This window comes from Carlito syrichta, unplaced genomic scaffold (assembly GCF_000164805.1).
Source record: "Carlito syrichta isolate Samal-C Ts95f unplaced genomic scaffold, Tarsius_syrichta-2.0.1 Scaffold303127, whole genome shotgun sequence".
In the NCBI taxonomy this organism is placed as follows: domain Eukaryota; kingdom Metazoa; phylum Chordata; class Mammalia; order Primates; family Tarsiidae; genus Carlito; species Carlito syrichta.
This window is the reverse complement of record NW_007247223.1, coordinates 441,250-459,705: the sequence shown is the minus strand read 5'-3', so window position 1 is coordinate 459,705 and position 18,456 is coordinate 441,250.

Here is an 18,456-nt window from a genome sequence, read left to right as displayed (position 1 = left end):
GGTTCTTCCCTTTAAACGATTTCACTTCTGGTTGAATTCTCCCTCCCTTAGCTTCCTGCCCAACTTTTTCAATCAGTTCCATCTTGACCACTTGTTCATAAACTTCCCATCTTCTAAATTGTGATGGTGTCTTGTTACTATCCACGCTTCCTAGTACTCTCATTCTTTTCTAAATAGCTTTACAAAATATTTTATGCAATTTTGGAAGAGTCTGGAAAGGAAGATATGTGATCAATTCATCATAATTAAAGCCCTGACAGATTACATTTAAATTTTTTAAATAAATGTTCACAAAAATTATCATGCTGAAAATGTGATTAAGTAACTAAAAGTATTAAAGATTCCCAGTATTCAAAAAGTTATAAATGAAGTCTTAAGTTTTAATCTATTCATCATTAATTAAATATAGGCTACATAAAAAATATTTCCTAAGGCATGACCCTTTCATCTGTAGAAATGTGAATTTTGTTGAGAAGAATTATAGTCAGGGAACAATTAAGTTCCATGGAGTGTAAGGGAATAATCAAATTCTAAATCTTATGATTTAGTCAATAGAGCCACACAGGAGATCAGGAAAGCACAAAGTCAAGGTATTCCAGAATCTCCTAAGTGATTGTCCTTTCCTATACGGACATTTATGTCTGGTTTGTTATACTTCTGAGATATTCTTAGGATTATGATGTTGTCTTCCTAATAACTAGAATCTATTCAAAGATCATTTCCTGAAATATGAGGCAGGAATCTGTCAAAATTTCTTTTTTATATAGTCCTAAACATTTCTTTGAATACTTCTACCATACCAAGAATCAGCAAGTCGTGGGGCTTTATTTTGAGAACAAATGTAGGAATTCAGGTTGATATAAGGACCAAGTTGTCATTTATAATGTATCCACCCAACGATTTTACTCTTGTTTGTATGTCAATTTCTCTACTTGATATTGGCGTTTACCAAAATGAAAAGTGCACAGTTACTACCATCAGTGACCAGAGAAATTGGCAGTGAAACACGTTACAGTTATTGACAATAGTAGGTATGGCAGTGAGGAGTAGCACATCTAAAAGTGGCAATGGAAGAAAGACTTGCCAGAGGGAGCACAGATTTTTGTGAACTATAAGAGCTGAACGGGAGTCAGATGAAGAAAGGAAAGGTATCCTCGAAGGAAAGGAACAAGCATATTGAAAGGCATAGAGTCTTGGAAACGACGGCATTCGGGAAGATAAAGTATTGGCCTGTGCCAAGAGTTTAGGTGTCTAAGAAACAAAGTCATCTGTGCAAAGAACTTTCAGGAAATCAAGTGACCAAAGGATATAGAATGTAGATGGAATATTCCAGTATAAAGCACTATAGTATAATGCAATTTTTACCTGAACTGGTTCTCAGAAAATGTAGCATCTGCTGACTTTGACAAATTCCTTCATCTATGTAATAAATGCATTGACTGGGACATCTTTTATTTTCATTCTTTTTTTTTTTTTTTGAGTTGGAGTCTCATTCTGTCGCCCAGACTGGAGTGCGGTGGCCGCTCCCGGCCACTGCAGCCTCGAACTGCTGGGCTCCGGCGATCCTTCCGCCTCAGCCTTCCAAGTAGTTGGAACTACAGGCACGCACTACCACGCCCGGCTAATTTTTTGATTTATTGTAGAGATGAGGGCTCACCAAGTTGCCCAGGGGGTTCTCGAACCCGCGAGCTCAGGTAATCCACTCACCTCAGCCTCCCAAAGCGCTGGGATTACAGGCTGAGCCACCGAGCCTGACTTTTTAATTTTCTTTTCAACTCCAATTTCATTAGATAGGAGATGATTTTTCCTACCCATGCTGTACATAGAATGTTTTGCACATACTCAAAATGTAGATTCACTCCATTTTCAGGCTGACAAAGCATCCTAGATTTCAATACATTACAGAGTCCTGATATTCCAGTGATGCCATAAAAGTTAGTCATCATACAGTCTGATGACCTTCCTGAGGCTTGAGTCCTCTCCACAATTCCTGAGCCAGTGGCCAACTTGAATATTCTGAATATTCCAAGCAAAGTTCAACCAAGTACTCTCAGATAAGTCCATACTTTGGACTGCTCTGACTGAAAGTTACTTCTCATGTCATTTCTTTGGGTCGAAGTTCTAATTTTCAACGCCTGAGAGTTTATGGCTAAATAAAAACTATCACAAAGTGGTATTTTTTTAAATGGAGATAATACATTTTAAGTGCCGAGCCCAGTGTGTGGCTTTTTGGCACGCACAAAACATTAGTGACTATTTTCCCTTCAGTTACTCGTAAGTAGAACTCAGACTATCCTCCTCCCAATTTTAGGCTTATCTTCTCAGTGTGAAGCATCTCAATTTCCTGTAATTATGCCTCAGCTGGGATGGATTTTTAGGTCCACTAAAATTTTAGTTTGTTCCAGTTTGTTTGGTTTTTTTTAATCACTCTTAGAATGTGAAAAAGAAAAGTCACCATAGGGTTTAAAAAGTGGACACAAAGAAAAATGACGAGGCTGTTAAAATCTTCCAGGATGGGAGGATGAAGGTTTGGCTAGGATAACACCTAAGACAAAAAGAAAAAGAAAAAGAAAATAAAGAAAAAAGCTTTGGGGACAGTCTTGGCGGTGAAGCCCATAGTCTCCGGCTTATCTGCTAAACTGAAGTTCCTTTCGCTTTCTTAAAGCCATCGACCCCTAAACTGCTACCTCTTTTCCAAGCATCAAGCAGCTTCACATTTTACTGGATCATTCTCTTCAGTGTACCACCACGCTGAGCTATACCTTGGCTTGAGACAAACACAAAAACATAAAGTGTTGATCTTCCCTATTTCTTTGCTTTCCTTTAAAGTACAACTTTTCAAAAAAGTGTATACTTCTTTACTCCAATTGTTTTAATTTTGTAGTGGTAATTCTAGATAAGTGGTAGATTGATAATAATCCTGACTTTTCCACATTGAATGGAAAATTCTCAGGTCTCATTTTACCTCATCTACTAAGATTCTGTGCATAGTTCTCTATGAAACACTGTCTGCCCTTGGCCTCTGTGACACCACCTTCTTCATATTTCTCTGACTTACTGTTTTTCTTCTCTGTTTTTTTTTTTTTTCTGATTTCTCATTGTTTTGAATTCCCTGAAATAAACCTTCAGCCCAGCTCTTTCCACTGACATGTAAGTTGACTGGGTAACTCGTTGTCCAAAATCAGGACACTTTAGAATATGAAGGAGGAGCTGTTATTATTTATTCTGGGGAACTTGTGCAAACCAAGACTGAAACTGGCTGCACAGTTTAGTACAATCACCATGTCTATCTACAATCATCTGCTTACCATACACAGTTGTACTTTGTGACAAAGATGGTGAGATCTCTAGAAATATTAATTTCCTAACTATTCTCTAGCAATAGAACCGTGAACTTTCAGTTGAACACAAGACTTTCTAGAGTAAAAGCTAAATTTTCTAAACTCTTTTGTAGTTGTATGTGGCAATGAAACGAATTCTGGACACCACGATGTAAGATGAGTTGGTATACACAACTTCGTAGATTTGTCTTAAATGTGGACCATGCACCCTCCTTTGATCATTTTTCTTGTTTGTCTGCCTAGATTTTGAATATAGGAGCCCTCAGATAAGAATTATAAGCCACCAAAAAAGCTCCTGTACTGCTTTTTTTTTAACGTGAAGGAGAAATAACACCTCTCTTATTATAGCCTTTGTTAATTTACCATTAATTGAACATAATCCTCACTAATAGAGGTGTATAGCATTTATTTATCTATTCAACAAATATTACTGAGTAACTGGTACAATTCTGATCATTTGGAATGTGATAGTGAGGGGGCCCCCTCAAAGCTTCCATGCTGGCAAATATAAAGCCTTAAAAATATTTTCTAATAAAATTTTTGTACTAAATAATGAATACTATGTTAGGGCGATAAAGCCAAAAATAAAAGAAGTGGAGACTGCTACAGAGGTCTAGACATTCTGCAACAGAGGAAGGTCTCAGGGTTGATCTATTAAATAGAATAGATATTCTTAAGCAAGTGACATTGAGCGTGACATTGAACAAGGCGAGTAGCTTATCCATGAGTCTGTCTGAAGGATGGTTGTTCTAGGCAGAAGAGATGCCTGTACAGAGAACCTGGATTAGGGATATGCTTGTTCAAGGAAGCATAAGGAATTAATGCAACTTGAATCTAGTGTTTATGGAGAGAGTGTCAGAGATGAGGTTGAGGGGTAATAAAGAGCTTGATCAATCTTCCAGGGCCTGTAGACAAATACGACTAGACAAGTGAGATAGAAAGCTATTGCATGATTTTCAGTGGAAAATTGACATGATCTGACATAGGTTTTAAGAACTCATGAGCCACGATGGGAGGTTAATTTATGGGGGATAGAGGGTGTGGGAAAAGGGTAGAAGGAAGAAGAAGAGTTTGTAGGTTACTGCAGGAGGCATGTGGGGATGATTATAAACTCAACAAGTCCCAAATAAAGTGCTGGATTTCTCACTTCTGTTCCGTCCTCCATACAGCTGTTTGAGCAGTCTTCTGTATCTCAGTAAAAAGCAGCTTTGTCCTTCCAAGACGAAAACTTCGGGTTCTTTTGAACTACTCAGGGATGAGAACACAGAGAAACTTGGCAATGTATGGATTATATGCAATTGTTTCCTGACACCCACTTGCATTCCTGTCCCTAGTTTTGTTTGTTCAGCCCTGTTACAGTTACATGTGATGATGCAATATTCTCCAGTCAATTCTCTATGCCTAAGCTAGTTCACTTTGAGCTTCTATCACTAGAACACTTTTGGTACCAAAGTTGCTACAGTTACAGGCAACTACAGGTCACAAATGCTTGCTAACTTTAAATAAAATACAGTTTTTGTAAATTAGTTACTTGATAAGTATCCATCCAGTGCCTACACTGTGTCATTGTAATTCAAGTATTAAAAATAAGAGCACTTGTCTTTTTTTCTCCTTAGATATAAAGAGAAATTTTATAGTACTTTTGATTATTTGATTACATAAATATACCTTCAACAAAGAACCATAAGGGGAGAAAAACGAACATAATTTTGCATTACAAATTGTCACTGTCTCTTGAGTGCATTTTACTACTTACCTGAAATATACTATATAAATACATTAACAATAACAATTAAATAAGTTACAAGTGCAAAAGCTATGATTGTCCATAAAATAAGTTAAAGTCATTACTAACATTCTATTTTAGAGATTTCATTACTTTTACTTGAATTTTTCCAGCTGATTCCATATGAGAAGACTCAAGTGTGAAAGACATTTATATGCTTTCGCTTTGGGTTTGTTTTTTGATGTGGGTCAGATCATAAAGGTCTTACCTAAAGGGCCAGCATAATACCTTGGAGACAATATACACAGAAAATATTATGGGATGTTCTCTTAACCCCATGCAAATCAACGTTGAGACAATAGAAAAGGATAAGTATGTGTAAGTCACTCAAATGAGTCTAACTTTTCACCTGACTAATTCAATGACTTTTTTTCTTTAAGTTTCTTAGTCTTTTCAGTGCAGAAACAGAAGAACACCACTTCTGGGATTATTTCCCTTGCCCTGAAATTTATATAATTTACAGAAAATTTAAAAGTTTCAGCAAGCAGAAGAATGATTCAATGAATTTGAAACACTCTCTGAGTGAGATAGTTACCTATTACAGGATAAGATTCAGAGGGTTAAAACAAACAACTATTAGGAGATATTTATGATTAAATTTCATATCAGTATAAGTCTAGAATGTAAACAAATAGAGCTTAGATAAATCTTACTCATTTATATATCACTCTATATTTTCTAAATAATTTTAATCCCACTTTGAAAGGATTTAATATCTTTCTAATTTATTTAATTTACAATAGAAAATTAATCCGAGGAAATGATTGGATTTTCTCATTCTGTCTTAGAGGCACAGGTAACAAAAAAATTTAAGTTTTCTCTAAAGTTCTATTTTTTAGCTTACAGAGAAATACCTCTGATCATTACAACCTGTTGAAAAATTGGAAAGGGAAAATAAACACGCATAATATTATTGTTATCTGACACTTGCTTATGTCTCAAGGGTGACATAAATATCACATGAATTCATACAACCCACATATTTTCAGCTTATTCTCCCTGATGAAAAACACATTAATACTTATGCCTTTTAAAAATTATTTTATTAGAATTAATAGTCTTAATCTTTTTGTTCTGCTGTGTCCCAGGAGTAAGGTTTAGGTTGGAGTACATTTTATAAGTTTAAAAACAAAATAACGATAATGACCTATAATGGCATCCAAATATTTATGACATTTTATGCTAATTTTACTTAGAAGAATAATTTTGAATTAGCGTGTATAAACAATTCATAAACAATTTAAAAATTCTGGGACATAGTTTAGTATAAGCCCTCATTCTGTTTGTTGCTATAAAATACCACACACAATTCACACTTTATTATCATTATTTATCTTATTTTTACTTTATAAGTAAAGATTATACTTTTATCTAATGGAAGATATAAACAACAAAGTGTACAATAATTTTAAAAGACTGCTACATAAACCTATGTATGTGTCAATAGAGATCAGCATATTAGCTGGGCCAGGTGGCTCACGCCTGTAATCCCAGCACTTTGAAAGCAGAGGGGAGGGGATCACCTGAGCCCAGAAGTTCGAGACCAGCCTGGGAAACTTGGTGAGACCTCATTTCTACGATAAATTGAAAATAGAAATAATAATTGGCCAGGTGTGGTGGCGCACACCTGTAGTCCCAGCGACTTGGAAGGCTGTGGTGGAAGGATCGCCTGAGCCCAGCAGACGGAGGCTGCATTGGCCGTGAGCATGTCACTGCACTCCAGTATGGGCAGCGGAGTGAGACACTGACTAAAAAAATAAATTATCTCACTGCTAAATTCTCCTGCCACATTCAAACTCCTCAAACATTTGGAGGCGATTTTTATATCCTCCAGAATATTCAATCGTCCAGGCAAGTTTTTCTAATTCCCTCAACCATTCATTATAGTTCATTGTTTTTCAAGTATACTTCTTCCTATGATCTGTACTTTCAAAACACTGTTAATTCAAAACAGAAAGTAAAAACAAAACAAAACAAAAAACCCCAGAACTTTGGCATTCCTAACAAAAACGTAGACTGCAGAGAATGAAATTTGAAGTCCCCTTCAAAGTTGGGGCATTATTTTAAAACAATTCAATAAATTTCCGTTAAGAGGACTGAAGACAAGGTGATCAAAAAAGTTATATGTTTTACTTTTCATGTCAAAATTTAGCTGAGAGAACTTCTGAAACACTCTAGAAGTTTAAAAAAGTTATGTTCTTTCTTGCCGTTGATGTGTTTCAATGTTATTCCACCATTATGTGACTAATAAGCATATCAGTTAAACTTCAAAGTATCGACCTATGAATAAAAAAGTAAGCTCAGAACGTTATCAGCTCCTCTCTAAAAATGACATAATGACCTTGTGAAAATAACAATTAATTTATATAGATCTGGGCCCAACATTTTTAATTCCTTCAAGGTAGTATCTGTAATAGATGCAGCGATGTGGAGTCCGGGTCTCAACCCTCTCAAGATGGACTCACTCGCTCTGCCAGCCTGCTGAGAATGGTGATGACTGGCAGCTCACAGTTGGTTCTTTCTAGACTTTCTAGAGGAGGGAGTTACATCCTCTTCAGGACAGCTCACCCTTGATGACTAGCCAATACAGGAACAAGAAAGCCACCACTTGGGCTTATTTTGAAGAACTGAAGAGTGGAATTCCATCTTTCAGAAATGGGGATGACAGCCTAAGAATCAGTTCTGACATTTTGGAGGAACCAGTGTAGAGGGATTACCTATCAGACTTACTTAGAAGTATGTTAGGTTTCAGGCACCTCTTAGACAAACGATTGAAGATGTCTAGAAATCAGAAGGAAATTAAGTTTTTAACTGAGGGGAAAGATAGTGTCTGGCAATAGACATCTATTAGTTTGTTGTTTTTTAAAATGGCATTTAAAGCAAAAGGACCAGATTAAATCTCAAAGGGAATGAACACAAATAGAAAATGAGAGAGGTCATTGATGGGTTGAGGAGGCAGAGAGTAATCAGTAGAGGAACCCGAGAAGGAACGTAAGGGTAGGTGGCCTTCAAGCAGCAAGAGAGCTTGTGGCCTTCAAGCAGCAAGGTGAAGCCTTCAGCCGCAGGGAGACCGAGCTTGGAAGAAAAGAGCAAAAGAGAACACGGTGACTGCAGACAGGAAAGAGAAGCAGAAAACACTTGATCTGTGTTTGTATATTTCACAGCACAACTTCCATGCAGCAGAACCTGTCATCTGTGCATGTTAAGCGTGGGCTTTGTTTAATAAGCCCTTAGGTAGTCTCTACCTTCCATCTTTAAGGATCTCCAATCTGATGGGCAGGCACCAGACCATCCAATCAGTTCTTCATTTATTCATTCACTTATTTACTTATTTTTTGAATCGGAGTCTTACTCTGTCACCCAGGCTGGAGTCACAGCTCACCACAGCCTCGACCTCCTGGGCTCAGGCATCATTCCACTTAGCTTTCCAAGTAGCTGGGACTGCAGGGACATGCCATTACGCCCCTCTAAAGCCTACAGCACCTGGTAATCCCAAGTGGTCTCCCATCCAAGTACTCACTGGGGTCAATGGAGCCTGCTTCGCCTCCAAGATCAGACAAGACTGGCGCATTCAGGGTGGTATGGCCATAGGGCAATTTCTTCTTTTGACCAAGCCTTAAAGGCTGTGGGGTGCGTTCTCACTATCCACTCTTCTTAGCAAAGATCATGTAATGCGTGTATGATGTTCTGATTAAGTTATAGGCACTTTGGTCATTAATCAATGCTTTTAAAGTGCAATTTTATGATTTTTTTCTTTTGCATACATGGTAGAAAATATTCATACAAAATATCTTATTGGTGTAGACATTTTGCACATTGGCTTCATGAAACCATTTTATTCTATTTTTTTCATAACACATTTAAAACATCCAAGTGAACTGGAATGAGGAGTCCTTGCTCTAACATGAAGCATGTAGTCATACATTCATGAAAGAGATATATTTGACTTTTGTGATAAATTAGGGAATACCAGAAAAGGCTATTTAGTGCTGACGTTAATAATTGTTTTACTAGCGAGCTCGGTGGCTCAGCCTGTAATCCCGCGCCTTTGGGAGGCTGAAGTGATTGGATTGCCTGAGCCCGCGGGTTTGAGACCTGCCTGGGCAGGTGAGACCTCAATAAAATAAAATAAAAAAATTAGCCAGGCGTGGTAGTGTGCGCCTGTAATTCCGGCTACTCGGAAGGCTGAGGCGCAAGGATTGCTGGAGCCCAGCAGGTTGAGGTTGCGGTGGCCGGTAGCGGCCACTGCACTCCAGTCTGGGCGACAGAGTGAGACTCCAACTCAAAAAAAAAAAAAAAAAAAAAAAAAAAAATCATTTTACTAATGTACATAAAAGCATTTGAAGTCATTAGGGAAATAATTATGCTTTAGAATGTCTTACAAACTGTTCAGCAAGTTTAAGAGACAATGATATTTGATTGGAAAAATCATGGGTTGAAAGTTTTAAGTGGTTTTCAAATATGGCCAGATCTGTTCAAAGGGCTTCAGGCTCTAACAAAGTAACTAGAAGAGAATTTTAGTTGATCTGTGAAATAACTTGAGTCCTCAGAAATGTGCTACCGCAATAAAAGAACACTAATATGAAGGTCCTCAGCCTCCACTTTTAGGTACTCTTGGCATAACGCTTGCATGTTATAGATGTGCTACTAAGTTCTTATTAATTCAACATCGTTTGAAAGGTACACGTCAGATCTGCTTTCCCACACGAAAAGTTGACTTTGATTGATATCCGTGTCAGTGCACATTCTCGCCAAGCACCCGTGCGGTTAGCTTGCCCTCTGCGTCTCTGGCCTTCTGCTTGACCTCATTGGTACCTTCCCTCCTTTACGTCTCTCCACAGAAAACCTTTCTGCCAACTGCACTTGGCTACAAGGCCATCTCCATCATGAAACCTCCCTTTGCAATCATAGTAAAACTCCCTCGTGTTTCCTTAGGACGTGTGTGGTGTCTTTGATATAGAAGATCCACCGTGCAACTAAGTAAGGATATATCTTCTCTCTTTAAGTTGCCAACAGACCGAGTTTGCCCATATCCTAATATAAGGTGTATTCAAGCCTACTCACTTTGCTTTTCATGCTATTGGATACATGATACATGTGCTCTGTAGGGATTTGTGGAATTCTATTAAGCTTGGGGCAAAACAGAGCTGCGTGCTAGCACACCTTTTCTGGCAAGGTAACATTAGGTGAACTAGCTCCATTCCTGAGCATGAGTTCTCATCTGCCAGGTGAAGTTAGAAGATCTACTTATAAATCCTGCAAAGATTTCATAGTATGATAAATATGACATCATCATAGCACCTTACATGTAGTGGGGGAGACTAATTCTAGAGAGATTAGTTTTCTTAAAAGTTATTAGCTCTCGAAAGTTATGATAAGCCTACATATGACAGCATTGTGTGCATTATATAGCATCATTTTGTTAATTGTCTGGAGGAAATTATGCTATTATGATAGAAATAATGTTAAAAACTATGGGACTCAAAATAGTTACTAGTGATTTGGTAATAGAAAACCATTTATCCCTGGGCAAGCTAATCATTTTAATATGCTTGTAGAGGAAAACAAACACAACTATTTCTGAACAATTTTGTATATAATTTTTAAAAAATTATTTAACAGTGAAAATTATTTAGTTAGTCCTTATGCTTTAATAAAGTATTAATAATAAAAAGTGGCAAGATAAAATATATCATTTGAATACAAAATTATTTTATTTAATGAGACACTTTTCTTCCAACTATATAAATTGCAGAACACTTGGAAAATACAGAAAGAGGAACAAAATATAACTTTTTAATTCAGAAATATGCAATGCTAACATTTTATTGCCTTTTCCATTTAGTTTATATATTTATAATACAGTTACACTTAAAGAAACCTGAAAATATATGTATGTTTACAGGCACTATTCAAATGTAAACATTTTGGTAATATGACATTAATGCTTATGTAACATTTTGCTGTATTTGTACAATCAATTGATGTTAACCAGTTGTTGGATACTTTTGGTTTTTCTGGAAGCTATAAAGAGAATTACTTTATATATCCTTACACATAAACAATCTATATTTATGATTTTTTTCTTGGTTTCCAAGCAGTGGATTAACCTGTATGAATATGTGAACCTTGAGATATTGTTTTTATATGGATTTACAATATAAATGCCTAAGTATAGAGTTCACTTAAACAGCCATTATCCAAAAGTTGATTTCATGGAGGTAGAGAGTAGAAAGACAGATATCAGAGACTGGGAAGGGTTAGTGTAGGTGGGAGTAGGGGCTGAAGAGGATGGCTGATGGATACAAAAATACAGTCAGATGAAAAGAATACATCCCAAGGTTAAGTCCCAGTGACGACAGGACAGGTAGCTATAGTTAACAACAATGTGTTGTATATTCCAAAATAGCTGAGATGGAGAATTTGAAATGTTCCTAACACACAGAAATAATAAATACTTGAGGTGGTGAATACCCGCAGTAACCTGACTTCACCAATCAACGTTCTATGCATATTAACAAAATATCACATGTACCCATAAATATGTGCAAATACTAGGTATCAATTTAAAAAGTAAAAAAAAAAAAATAAGCTTGGGGGAAGGTGGAAGACAAAAAAAGCTTTATTGAATATAGTATTTTGCATTTTAAATATTCTTCTATTTTTCTTTGAAGTTAAAGATTTTCTCATAACTTTACATGCTATTTAATGGGTTGATGCATAACTTCATAGCACTTTTCACTTGCCCATGGAATGCAAATGTCAGTGGTTGATTGGTCACCGTTATCACATCTGCCAGTTCCCGGGTTGACTGACATGAACCATGAGGGTTAAAGCAGGTATTTTTTTTCTTTTTCTTTATTTTATTTTAAGGAGGTGGGGGTATAAGTCAGGATTAGGTACATAAGTGGTCTACATACAGATGAAGTTCACGCCTTCCATGGATTCTCGCGTCCTCTGGTTTAGAATAAGGTACCCTTAGTGATGCTGTGTGCCCTTTCTCCCTCCATCTCCTGGCTGTGTCCCCCCCCCATTGCTGATCCCTGTCTTACAGTATTGTGATTAATGTTCAAGACCCATTTATGAGTGAGAACATGTGGCATTCCCTTCATTGTTTCTGCGATAGATCACTGAGTATGATAGACTCTAAATCCATCCAAGTTGCTGCAAAGTCCATAATTTTGTCCCTGTTTATGGCTGCATAATGTTCCATCGTGTATATGTATCACTTTTTTTTTAATCCAGGTCACTTTTGATGGGCAGTACGGCTAGTTCCATGTTTTTACTATTGTGAATAGTACTGCAATAAACATGTGTTCAGGTATCTTTAATGTAGAATGATTTGGGTGCCTCTGGGTATATTACCAGAAAGGAGATTGTTGGGTCACATGGAAGGTCAATTTCTAGATCTTTTAAAAATCGCCACACTGTTTTCCATAGAGGTTGTACTAATTTACACTTCCACCAACAAGTTTTCCCTTTTCTCCACATCTTTGCTAGCATCTGTTGTTGTTGTTGTTGTTTGATATATTAATGCTAGCCATTCTTACTGGAATTAGGTGATTACACAGTTTTGGTTTGCCTTTCTCTAATGATTAGTGAGACTTAGCATTTTTTCATGTATGTGACCATTTACTGTTGACTGTATGTGTTCTTTTAGAGATGTGTCCATGTTTCTTGCTCACTTTTTAATAGGGCTTGGTTTTTTTGTTGTTGCTTCCTTTTAGCTTAAGTTCTTTGTAAATTCCAGGGGTTAGGCCTTTGTTAGATATACAGTTAGCAAATATTTTTTCCCCATTCTGTGGGCTGTCTCCCTACTCCCTAGATGGTTTCTTTTGCTTTGCAGAAGGTTTGCAGTTTGATAAGGTCCCCCTTTTCTATTTTATCTGCATTTTCTAAGATTCTTATAATTTGAGGTTTTACGCTTAGGTCTTCAATCCAATAAGAGTTGATTTTTGGGTATGATGATAAAAAGAGGTCCTGTTTCATTCTTCTGCACGCAGTCAGTCAGTTTGCCCAGCAGCGTTTGCTGAGTAGGGTCTCCTCTCCCCATTGGTGGGTGGTGGTGGGTTGTATTAAAGAGTTTAAACCAAGCCGGGCTCGGTGGCTCAGCCTGTAATCCCGCGCCTTTGGGAGGCTGAGGCGAGTGAATTGCCTGAGCCCGCGGGTTCGAGACCCGCCTGGGCAACTTGGTGAGACCTCATCTCTACCATAAATCAAAAAATCAGCCGGGCGTGGTAGCGCATGCCTGTCATTCCGGCTACTCGGAAGGCTGAGGCGGGAGGATCGCCGGAGCCCAGCAGGTCGAGGCTGCGGTGCCCAGGAGCGGCCACTGCACTCCAGTCTGGGCGACCGAGTGAGACTCCAACTCAAAAAGAAAAAAAAGAGTTTAAACTGTCTTTATTAAAGCCCAGTGATCTTCCGGAACTTGGAGAATCACTCACATCAAAGTGGTCCTCTTTAAAACGGTAAAACCTTTTTCTTGCCATGGTTTCCATGTTGCCAGCCACCTCCACCGCCTTGACTCCTCTGTTAAACTCCAGCGGAAGAATATGTCGAAGTGTTCGCTCTTTTCCACTTGACATTCCACCTTCTTTAGCCCACAAATAGCACTGAGTTTCTTCAAATCTGCAAAACGCAAGGTGTAGTTCCACGCACAACATTGTCGCTCCAAATACAAATGTTGAAAAACAAATGCTACCAACTTATGCATCAACCTAATGTATTTGGTTTTTGTTTTATTATGCTTTAATATTGACACTTTTATTTTCTTATAAGAATTCATTATATATTACTTGTTATTTTAGTCGTTAACCCTTTCTTGCATTTGTGTCAACAATGTTTCCAACTTTTTTATGATGGTATTTTATGCCGTGTAACCATTAAAAGTTGTATATAGTTTGCTCTGTCGATTTTATTCATGTAAGATTATTTATTTGCATTTATTTTTTATCCTTGCTTGTGTATTTTAGGTATACTTTACATATTTTTAACTGTGTAATGATACTTTTCCCATTTTTTTACACAAATTTCTATGCAACAGGAGAATTTTTTGCAAAGTTAAGGTTATATTAGACATGTGATTTGGGCATTTTTTCAATTATAAAGTGAACAACTTGTCATACCTTTAGTTATCCAAGTTAACATGATTATAAATTAATGTTATATTGAGTATATGAACTCACAAGTCTTTTTATAATTTAATATTGAATGTTTTATCCAAAACCTGTACTCAGTATTGAATTCTAAATAACATGCATATGATATAATATGTATTCAATATTCAAAAATCTCTATTTTTGGAACACACGTTAAATGAATTAAATATATTAAAAACACTTTGGTAAGTTATACCAACATTTTAAAACATGTACAGTTGCTATTAAATACTGCATAGCTTTTTTATGCATTACTTAATTGGTAGTTTTTTTACCTCAGTCATGAAGTTTTAAAAAAGGAATTTAAAATAATTATCACTGTCCCTTGAATGATGAAACTAAATCACCATTTTAGAAATGTTTTAAAAACCAGGACACAGCATGGGTCCAATAAGGGGGGAAAAAAGTAAGAGCACATTTTATTTCCAGAAAAGGAGCCAGTAATTGTTACTCAGAACACATAAGGAGAGCATGATTTTAAACATTTAGAGGAAATCACAAAAGCTTGAAGGGCTTTCCCCAGGGGCACCTTGAAAGAATTCATGTTTCTAAAATAAGAAACATTTATCAAGACTTTGAGTACAAGAGCGGTTGCCAGCTCCAGTGTCAGCGCAGCCAAAGCAAATGAACTTTCTGGCCCTAATGGTCACTGTGCTACTTCTGTCAACACGGTTTGCTTTTGTTTAAAAAAAGGATAGAGAGAGATTAGTATATGGCACATTGATGAAAAAAAGAGGAAAATTTCCTTGTGGTGTTAAGCTACTTATTTTTCAGAAAGGCAAGTAAGTTGCAAATAGATGGCATGCTTTTGTTAAAATTCCCCAATTCATTTTCCTGCTATTGTTTCCTACCTGGAATAAAACGTACATTCAATGGTTCTTCTATTGTTAAAATTTTATACCTGAAAGAACCTAGAAGCCATTTTCTCCCAATGGGAATGGTCAATTGAGAGTAATATATTTGCTTTATAGCATTGGAAAGACTACATATTTTTATCTGGCAGGTTCATAGTCACAATGGCCCCAATGATAACAAAATGAAACAGCAAAAATGATGAAAGCCATTTTTGAAAAACAGAAGTATAGATACATACTTCTATGTATATAACATATACATATATAGATATAATAAAGACATATACTATGTAACATAGAGATTGATGTAACAATTATGAAATCTGATCTTTTGATTTTTGAAGGGAATTAAATGGATTTTAGGAAAAATTTACATATGTTCCTTTCTTGGGAGGGGTGGGGTCCCATTCCCTTGCTCAGGCTGGCATGCAGTGGCAAGATCATCACTTACCATTGCCTCAGGCTTCTGGGTTCAGGCGATCCTTACGCCTCAGCCTTCCGACTAGCTGGGGCTACAGGAAACGTGCCACCATGCCCGGCTAATTATTTTTATTTTTTTTAAAGACTAGTTCTTGCTATGTTTCCTAGGTTGGCTTCGAACCCTTGGGTTTAAGTGTGCCTCCCTCCTTGGCCTCCAAAAGTGCAGGGATTACAGGCATGAGCCATGGCACTCGGCCTCATACTTTCCATTTTTTAAAATTGGAATAAACATTGATATCTGGCTTTCCCAAAAAACAAGTTCGCTTATTTCCCGTGGGTTTCTTTGTTTAACATTTAATGAAGAGCCTTTACAAAGAAGCAGAGCAAAAACTCAACAACAGTGCATGAAAGTTTTTGTCCTATCAACATAAAACAGCTCAGTGATTACTAAATTTGAGAGGATTGCAATATCCTATCAGTGTGTAAGCGTATTATTTTTCTTTTTAATTCTTTACTTATTTTTAACTGAATGTGAGTTACAAAGATTTTATTATTTCAATGTGTAATTGGTAACTGCCAAAACACCAGAATACTAATCTGGGTTTAACTGGAATTAATATATACTTACCTCTATGATCTAATAACTCTGGCTTGTCTCTTACATTTCTGGAATGCTCTACTCATCTTCCAAATCAAGTAATCAAAAATTGAACTTCTACTTTTTGTCAATTTTGTTTCTAGGTTACGAGAAGAGAGAAAATGTTGAGCAGATAAAATGAAGAAAATGTGATCCTTTAGTAGAAAAAGGAGTTTAGCAGACATTTTGGCAACAAAGCAGGATCCTTTGTCTAGCCAGGGAGGGGTAGTGAGCAAAGGATTCCTGAAGTGACATCTTCAAGACTTTTCTTTCTCTTGCAGCGGGTATTCAAGGCTTCTTTCCCCCACTCGCATGTCTACGTTTAATTTCAGATAGCACAAACAGAAATTCGTGATAGTGCCTTTTCACAGCTGAATTGAATTATCCTAGATAAGACTTCCCAACCCTAGATAAATAGGCTATTCAGTCAAAGCAGGAGAAGAATTTTTCAACGATTTCTTCTTAAGCTGCTTTTTTTCTGATGACTTTCTGGTAACCAATTGACATCCCTGTAGGAGGAATTTCTCTAACTTCCTAATTGAAAGAAAGACTTAAAACAAATAAACTAACAGATGGATACATTTCCAAAAGCATATTTCATGTGGACATCTGAATGTGGCATGTGATTGGGATCTGAGTGGCACACAGTTACAAATACCAAACTGGTACAAATCTTAGGTTGATGTTTTGAATATACTCAAATAATAATAATATTCTTTGTTTATGTATAGTGACATTTCTTGGTCCTTTATATTCCATATAATAATTCCATATAATATACCTGGTCAGAGTTTATAAACAAAAAATTGGGTCATATTGAAATGGTACAATGGTTTGGCAAATGAGTTCAATTGGACTCATGTGGGGATATTTGTTTCAATAGAAAAAAAAAGAAATTACACATTGCAATAAAAGATGAGGAGAAGAAAGGCAAAGGGATCATCTAAGAAAAGAGAGGTAATAAATTAAAAATATGTAAAGGTAGGCCGGGCACGGTGGCTCAGCCTGTCATCCCAGCACTTTGTGAGACCGAGGCAAGAGGATTGCCTGAGCCCGTGGGTTCGAGACCAGCTTCGGCAACTTGGTGAGACTCGCCTCTACAATAAATCAAAAAAATTAGCCCAGTGTGGTGGTGTGCATCTGTAGTTCCAGCTACTTGGAAGGCTGAGGCGGAAGGATCACCCGAGCCCAGCAGGCCGAGGCTGAAGTGGCTATGAGTGTGCACCTGCACTCCAGCCTGGGTGACAGAGTAAGACTCCAACTAAAAAAATAAAAAATAAAAATAAAATACATAAAGACTGAAGAGGAGCCAAAACAAAGGATTCTTATTCCCCAGTGCTTAGTGCTTAGTTGTAAGTGCACACACAAGAGGTGTTCAGTAAACACTCATTGCTTACTGGCATTGAAGAGTGCGTTACTTTTATTAAAATATATTATGTAATTTCCCTTATAACACTAGGTACCACTTACTCTTCCTATTATGTGGCCGAAATGATTTGCTTCGTATATGTCTCCTTCCTTACTCTCAAATTATCTTCGCGTGCACAATCCAGCTCATAATTATTTTTATCTTCACTTCCTATGTGCCTAGCAAATGACCACCTGGTGCCTTTGCTATCCTCGATGTATTATTTATTTATTAGGCCTAAGAATCAATGACATGTTAAGTAGACTCAACCTTCACAGACACTATTATGTCAGTAAGCTTCATCAGCCACAAAAACCAGTTCTAAAAAAACAACTCAGCTTGCTAGGTCTACTGCTGAGGGAACAAAGAAGTGCATTGTGTCATCTCTGATCCAGAGGTATTTACAAGGCCAGTTGGGATACCAGGATGGGATGGCTAATAGCATTCTGAGGCAGGCATTTTTTATTAAAATGAAACAAGACAATCACAAAAATAAGCACATGAAAACTATCCAATTTGGGGGGAAACTCAAGTGACCCATAATTACATTGGTAATTACACTTAAACCGATTCCATAGGTCTTCATAAGCAGACATTAACACTTACCTTTAATGGTTTGGGAAAATGATTTGTTCATTTGTTCCATCATCTTGTGTGTTCTTCCAGTGAGGGGGAACTTTTAGGAATCTCAAGAGCGCACATAACCAATGAAATTTCAGTATATACTAAAATGGAGGTGAAGAATTGAAAATAAACAAAAGAGAGAGAAAAGGTGATAGATTAAGAAGTAATAAAAAATAAGGCTAAACTTTATTTATGTGTACTTTATTTTCACATGTACTTTTTTTTTTT